This window comes from Lolium rigidum, unplaced genomic scaffold, assembly GCF_022539505.1.
Source record: "Lolium rigidum isolate FL_2022 unplaced genomic scaffold, APGP_CSIRO_Lrig_0.1 contig_49493_1, whole genome shotgun sequence".
Lineage (NCBI taxonomy): Eukaryota > Viridiplantae > Streptophyta > Magnoliopsida > Poales > Poaceae > Lolium > Lolium rigidum.
Window position 1 is genome coordinate 1 of NW_025900763.1, and position 8229 is coordinate 8229.

Genomic DNA, 8229 nt, shown 5'->3' on the forward strand with positions numbered 1-8229 from the left:
CAATAATGATGAAACATGCAAAATAGATGAAATAACATAAGTATTGTGTCCCAATATGAAATATATCAATGAATAACAGCAAATTATGATATAAAATAGTGATGCAAATTGGACGTATCAAGGAGGCGAGCAGATTGCCTGACGAGGACGAAGTTGTCGTGTAAGCTGCGGCCGGAGATGAAGGCGTTCTGATTCTTGCTGACCAGAGTGTCGAGCTTGGGGGCGAGGCGGAGCGAGAGCGTTTTGGCGAAGAGTTTTGCCACAAGGTGAATCAAACTGATCGGCCTGTACTCGCTCATCGTCGCAGCATCTGGTTTCTTGGGCAGCAGAGTTAGAAGCGCCTGGTTGAGCTTGTGAAAGCCGCGGCCACGGAGGGCATAGAGCTGGTCAAACGCCTGGACGATGTCGTTCTTGACGATACCCCAACAAGCGCGCAGGAATTCGGCCGTGAAACCGTCTGGCCCTGGGGCTTTCCGTGCCGGTAGGCGCTTGATGGCGCCCCAGATTTCCTCCTCCGTGAAGGGAGCGTCCAGGTCCTGCAGATCCGCGGAGGGATCGATGAGCTGCTGCAACTCGAGGGCGACATCCCGCGCACTCTCAGTACCGAGCATGGCGTCAAAATGCGCGAACGCGGCTTCGGCCATGTCGTTATGATCTGTGAGGACGTGGCCATCAGCGAGGACGCTGTAGATCCTGTTCTTCTGCCGGCGATAGGAGCAATGCTGATGAAAGAAGGCAGAGTTGGCGTCTCCATCTTTGAGCGTGGCAAGGCGGGAGCGTTGCCTGGCGATGGTGCGGTCTAGGGAGGCGAGGCCAAGGTAGGAGACCCGGAGGTTTTGGTGCAGCCATCTCTCCAAGGGCGATAGAGGCCGATCTTCCCTGGCTTTGTCAAGTTTCGCAATCACCTCACGGCAAATGGCCATGTTGTGCCGCACGCTTCCCACCGTGCGTGCGCTCCAGCTTGTCAGCGCCCTCGCAGTGGCTTGAAGCCTCAACCAAAGGCGGTGGAAGGGGTCCATGGCATTGACGGAGTGCCAAGCCGTGGTGACCACGTCATGGAATCCATCTTGGCGGGGCCAAAATTCCTCGAAGCGGAAGCGTCGGTGAGCGGCCGGCGAGGGAGAGCAGTCGAGCACCAAGGGACTATGGTCGGAGAGGACAGAGGCAAGACAACGTAGGTGACATTCGCCAATCATGTCCTCCCAGTCCGAGGTGCATAGGGCTCTGTCAAGAAGCACCAGGGTTGGTGGGTCTTGGCCGTTGGTCCAGGTGTATCGGCGGCCGTTGAGATAGATCTCCTTCAGGGCTAAGTCGTTGATGCATCGGCGAAACTTTCCCATGAGCCGCCGATTAAGATTGTTGTTATTCTTGTCCTCGTCCCTGTAGATAAGATTGAAATCGCCGCAAAGAAGCCAGGGTCCGATGCAGGTGGTGCGGATATGCCGCAACTCGCTAAGGAATTCAACCTTGTCCGCATCATCTTGGGGGCCGTAGACAACGGTGATCCACCAGGGTGCGGACTCGGCCATCGTGACCTTGGCCGTGAGAGCGTTGGTGGTGAACAATGGGTCCGTGACACGCACGTCCCTGCTCTTCCAAGCCAGCAGGATTCCTCCACGTGTGCCCTCAGCCGGGAGATAAGTATAGTCGTCAAACTCGGATCCAAGCGTCTCGAGCACAATGTACGAGTGAATGATTTCCATTTTCGTTTCTTGGAGACATACAATGGACGCGCCCGAGGAGAGAATGAGGGAACGGATAGCGGTGCGGCGTGCCCGGGCGTTGAGGCCGCGCACGTTCCAGATGGCGATCTTGATATTCCTATGCATTAGGCACGAGATCGACGGTGTGCTGGTCCTGAAGATCGGCGGGGAGCTCTCTGTTCACCAAGGCAGCAATGGCGGCGATCACGTGGCGAGGGAGAGGCGCGGCAAAGATGCTGTCATAGGCGCGCATCTCCGCGGCGGTGATCACCTGGTCGACGCCGATGATGCCGATGGTGCGAAGGACCTGGACCTGGGCGCGTCGCTCGGCGGTAGGTGGTGCTACTGTTGCAGTTGCCTTGGCGGCACACTTGGCGGAGCGGCCACGTCGCGGAGAGAAGGACAGAGCGTGGCGGCGAGGGCGCCGTCCAGGACAGGGCAGAGCTGCGGAGATGTCCTTGGTGGCGGCTTTGAGGAAATCCCCAAGGGTCCAGGCCTGCGGGGCAGGGGACGCCGTCTGCTTCTTCCTGCGACGGATGGTGATCGGCGGCGACGCGAAGCGGCTGGCGGAGCGGATGGTGGTAGGCGGGAGCGGTTCCTGGGCCGCAACCGCCGAGGTGGGCTCAGGCGTGGCGGGCTGGGCCTTATCTGCCGAGGTGGGCTCAGGCGTGGCGGGCTGGGCTTCAGGGTCGGCCCAGGTGGGACGGGAAGGAGGAGGAGTTGGCGCCAAGCTGCGCATGTGGTTGGCCTCGTCCTCTTCGGCGACGTCCTCGCGAGCGGGTCCCGGGGTAGCAGCAGCACAGGGTGGTGCGGACGAGGTTTGCCCCGACAAGAGATCTGCCTCGGGCGCAGCGCGTGGGGTAGCTGGCTGCGAATCAGGGACCTCGCTGCCCTCAAAACCGCTTTGCACTCGCTGAGAGCTATCCTCAATATATTGTACTCGCTGAGAGCTATCAGAGAGAGTTTTTGTTTGACTTTTTAATCTTCTGATATTAATTGTACTTGTTGAGACCTTTTCGAGAAATCATACTAATTTGTGGACCTACCTATACCCATATACCATGATTCAGATCAGTAGGAAAATTAATGCACATTGGGTATGTATGGTAGGAAAATTGATACACATTCGGATATACAGTATGGTTGAAGATGCACCTTTTTTTTTTTTTGCTGGAGAACATGCATTTGTTTGTGATTAGACTCCATTTTATTCAAAACTAGTTGAATGCCCGTGCGTTGCTACGGTCCCCTATTTTATTTCTCACGTCATATGTAAAAATAATGCATGTAAAAAATCACATGTAAAGAAAAGATAGCAACATAGTATTCTAAAACCACAAAGATTCACTACCTCCCTAATCTTGTGATCGCTCCTTTTCCACCGCATAAGCTCAAGTCATTAATTTTGATTGATCATGTGACACATCATATTAAGATACTATATAATCAGTTAATTATAAAGACAACTCTTGTTAAAAAGGTAACAAGTTACACAACCTGATCCTCATACGTTCATAACATGCCTTCATCTTGAACTCTGAACTCTAGTGATCCCACTCTCTTCATGCCAAGACCAGCTGAACGAAAGCAAGCGTGAATAATCACACCTAGATAACCGAGGAAATGCAGGAAATCTAGTTATACCACAAAATTAACTAATTGACTAATGTCTTTGCACATGCACATATGGAAATATGAATACACATACATATTCATATATTACAAATACAGACACACATAGTGTTCCGAAAAAATTAAAACTTTCATTTCACATAATTTCACATATGGAAATATGAATACACATACATATTCATATATTACAAATACAGACACACATAGTGTTCCAAAAGCATTAAAATTTTCATTTCACATAATTTCATGGTTTATGCATATTTTAAAAAATCATCAGACATACTACAATTTAGCCTCTTCCTTTTTTTTAGATTATCTAGCCTATTCCGATCTTCCTACTTTCTGCATGTGTTACTGTTTACGATCATATGTTACAACTTTCTTTCTCTCTCCAGACAATCAAGTAACCTTTGGTCTCCATAACGGATCAAACCTTGTCTCCTCCACCCCCACATCACAGGAATGTTAGGCCAGTGTTTGGTGTTCCCCATTTATTTCTGCCAACAGCTCCAACGTTAATTGCGTAGTTCTCCTACCAAGCATGCTATATTTGGCCTTTGTCTCAGTTCCTGCAACTACTAAATGCGTATACTTGCACTTCATATTTCTGAGCGAATTACCCCCTTGCGTGTTCTTAGAACAGGCCATGGAAACTAAATGGAAAATAGACAAAACCTGAGAACTTTTAGATGCTACAAAGATAAAAATTATGGCGATCATATATACTTCAAGACTTGAGAAGACGACCTGAGTAGCGTGATCATTGTCAATACTACAAGGTGTTGCCATAGATTATCCGCAAAAAAGGTGTTGCCATAGAAGTTATGCACCTAGTGTTTATGAGTATTGTTAGTAAAGAAGGAATGAATAACATAGTTAGACGTTCATAACTCTAACATGTATCAAATCAATAAAATTACATCAGTAGCACATTCATTCACATACATAGCAACCAATCGATCTCACCTAATATTGTTGAGCCAGTGGATGCACACTACTCGATGAGCACCATGCTGTTGTGGATCCAAAAAAAAAACAATTAGCTTCAAGTTATGCAAAGCATTACATGAATATATCTGCACATTTCTTTGGCTTTAAGTAAAGTTGCTAATAAGATAAACAGTTAACTTCATATTATTATTTATTCATGTTGTGTACAACTAAACAGTTTTGAGGAATATTCACTTATCCTCGAGTATATTTTACCAAAAAAAAAGTCCTTCATGTTGTATACAAATTATTTCTAGGAAATACTGAATAATGTGCACCTACAACCAAATTATTTTGCCGAAACATGTTCCTTGACAAGCAATATGGCACATGCTTTAGGTGAACCGACAAACCTAGTTAGGTGAACATGGTGAGAAGTGCTCATTTTCAATATTGCAAGAGAGCAACACATGTTATTGTCCCCAAAAAAGAATCGGCACCGAAGCCTCGCTCCTAAGTTACACAAGTGCTCAGAGAATAGGTGGTGCAAGTGCAGCCATGCATGTGTAGTCGATTAGCAATCACCTTCTCTGTGGGCGACGTCCAGGCTCTCACCCACTTTCAGGTGACGATGCTAGACTCCGGGTCGACGGGATTGAAGAGTCAAGACAGGACGGTTCCAGGTCCGAACAGAAGGCGGTTCCACGCGACCCGCCTATGGAGGCGGAGTAGATTACGTCATCGTCTCCGAAGTCGGCGATGTTCTCGCCGAAGCCCTGGCTCGCTAGGATGACCACCCACCGCTTGCTGCCACTCCCTGTCAACTCCATCCCTGGCCACACATACTCAACGCCGTCACACACGCGTCCGTGAATGAGTTGTTCCACAAAATCCCCCTGGAAAGTGAACAAACATTGTCCTGTAAGAAAATCCTCTAGAGAATGGACCACTAATTGACATAGTGCCATCAACTGAAGTATAATATACTTTGAAATCTTACATTAAACATCGAAGAATTTTGGATGATCCAGGGAAAAAACCAAGCAGCAGCTCTAATTATAAGCACCATCAAGATGATGAACTGCAGTAATAATGTTAATATCAATGGTATTTATCAGGTAGAAACTAAAACATTATATTATGTTTGCTTGGCTTCCTAACTTTCCATCTCATGTGCCGGTGTATTTTCCTCTCTCCTACAAGCTATGACCTCACAACTGGAGAAACAAATACGAGCTGTAGTTTCAGATCTTCCAGCGTTGCATTGGCGCTTATTGAGTGCTAGCATCAACAGTTCCGAATCAGCCTCGATGATAATCCTAATAGATCCCAGCAGCTCCGTCTAGAATGGTTATCTAACAGCGTCTTTTATTCAAATTAACTGTTATTGGTGTGCATAGCTGAAGAAAATGCATTTGTGATGCTGCTAATCTATTTAGAAACATCCTAGCTAAAAAGTCCAAAGTGTGTAGAAGCGCCTGACTTCATAGGAAGAACATCCAATGTGATAGGCCTCCTGTGGCACCAGTTTCTACGTATTGTACATCCCGATACCTTGAAAATGGTAGTATTCAACATCAGATTCTGTTTTGTGGAAACGGAAACATGAGAGGGTGAAAAGTATACCAAACACGTAGGCAAATAGATAGGAAGATCTAAATCCTGCAGCAAAGCCCAGTGCCTTGGTCTCAGGAGATTGCATCAGGTCATAGGGAGCAGATGAACAGTACTGTTTTCAGGTTGATTGATTTCAACCACCGTAGGTCTCATCCTCATCGTTTTCCTGGAGAAGATATAATTCCCAGCTGTCAACCACCGGTCACGATCACTAATAAGTCCAATTTTCTGCAATCAAGGATAAAAGCTGGACAATAAATATGGGAGTATCGAGTAACACAATTACCTTTATTTTTCCAACACAGGATGTGGGTTGCTCCCTCTCCCAGATCTTCATGTTCAACGTGTTGTTCAGTTTGTATATCAAGCTCATACTAAGACAAGGAGATGCTTATTTAGTTAAAGCAGAGTATTTAGTTAAAGCAGAGTATCAAATATGAGTTGCGGTGAGGGACTGAAGGCATCAAAGACCATAGAAATGCATTCTCTCAGGGAGATTGTAGACAAGAAGAGAAGTATAAAAAATTACAAGAGAAAATATCCTAAGATGAAAACAAAAGGCCCCAAAACACATCTGAATGAGAAATTAATAATCTTTACTATTAAATTTCCAATGCTCTCAAATCCTTGTTCAGGTAAAGGACGGACACTTTGAAGCCATCAACTTCAACAGGAGTGCCCCAAATCCATATACCTTAAAAATGTGGAACTGTGTGTTGATACCCCCAATTAGAATACGTGCGTCAGGGCATGAGACTTTTAAGAATATTACACTGGTGGCATTGGCAGGCTATCTTGCCTTTTGTTTTGGTATCTCGCATGTGTCCAACTCCAAAACCTGGAAAGCAAATTTACCATTCCCCTGGTGATCTGGTCAACATAACCACTTATCTGAAGCATGATCTACAAAAAAAAATAGAGGTTGAGACGAAAAGATTTTCAAGATCGATTTGACAACTGCAGAGAGATAGCTTAGTCCGTGCAAGCACAAACATGTAAAGACACCACCAAGCGATTAATAATTAGAGAAATTATAAGAAGAGTATCATGTACTCCGTAACCGAAATAAAATGAGAATGACATTTCCTTCAGACTATGAACTTGGTATATAGACAACATGTGTCCTTTGAATTGCCTCCATGCAAGCAGACAGGCAGTATCACGATAACGAAGAAATCAAACCAACTATTAGTGGATTAACCACAGTGAATCCGACGCCAAACGTCATCGTGAAAGAAATTTGCACTTACACGCGCTCGAGCTCACCCGCATCCGGTTCCCTTACTTCAGCGGCAAGCTTCGCCACCGCAGCCCATACAGCCAGAGCACACCTCGGGCGGCCAGCACGCACCATGTACCCTGCAGCTCTTCCGGTTCCCGCGAGAGATGAATGGGCGCCAGAACGAATCCCCACCGAGCACCTTGGAGCGGACGGCTTCTTTGCGGCCAGGCGGAGGCATTGGGCGTATAGGGTTAGCCGTGGAATCGGAGTACGAAGAGACGAGCAGCGTCATGGTGGCGCCAATCGGCGGCGGAGGCGGCCGGGATTGGGTGTTGGCGGAGGAGATTGCAAGAGAGAGGAGACGGGGAGGAAAGCATACGAAAAGAAAACCGATGGAAAAGGAACGACCTTGTCTTCGTTTGGTAGTATAGATTTTGTCCATAATTACGGTACTTGACTGTATAGCAAGGAAATGCCATTACGGATAATTAAAGGAGATTTAATTGTGATTGATTCTCTCCTATGCGGAGAGAAGTGGAAAGGTGATGGAGCGAACCGGAGACCTCAGATTAGATCGAACGGTTAAAATCCTTCGAATCTCCTCACCAAACGTGTTGTATGACGTACGACCAACTGGAATATAATAGTAAAGACAAGACGATTATTATTTTTGCACGTTCGGAATTGCTTAACCCGTCAATTCATTTGCTCATATTATTCATGATCTGATCGTGTGGGAGCACTTAGATCGTTGGGTGCACTATCATAAACTAGGTTGCTATTCAGTCCAGACTTTATGCTGAAATTTGCAATTTCAATGGGTTCATTTGGAGGAAAGGCATGAGATAAATATTGGCTAGTAACTGTGAAGCCCCAATTCTTGACTGAATGGGACACCAACGGCTGCCCTCCCTCTATCTGTCCAAGAGATGGAAGGGAAGAGATTTTTTTGTTTTGGTTTTTTCATCTTTTCATCAAAGAGAAGGGCGGGCCTGGTGCATCGGTAGAGCCTCACCGCCTATGACCGAGAGGTCCCAGTTCGAGTCGCGATCTCCTCACATTGCACTTCGTGAGGGTAAGACTTGCCACTAACACCTTCCCAAGACCCAGTTAAAACACGTGTTT

The 8229-nt window shown here is 46.7% G+C and overlaps 1 long non-coding RNA gene across 4 annotated transcripts; it reads right to left on the bottom strand.

The window, feature by feature from the left end:
- Positions 1-3620: 3620 nt before the first annotated feature.
- On the bottom strand, positions 3621-7480 carry LOC124681624. 4 transcript variants are annotated; one of them, XR_006995963.1, is made up of 7 exons: positions 7133-7480; positions 6169-6785; positions 5749-6048; positions 5266-5346; positions 4851-5161; positions 4302-4348; positions 3621-4165 (listed from the first exon to the last, which is right to left on the bottom strand). It is a non-coding gene; the product is annotated as an uncharacterized LOC124681624 (long non-coding RNA). The 4 variants fall into 4 exon arrangements; XR_006995964.1 differs by lacking the exon at positions 3621-4165 and having other exon boundaries at positions 4200-4348; positions 5749-5819; positions 5892-6048; XR_006995965.1 differs by lacking the exon at positions 3621-4165 and having other exon boundaries at positions 4200-4348; positions 5892-6048.
- Positions 7481-8229: the final 749 nt, after the last annotated feature.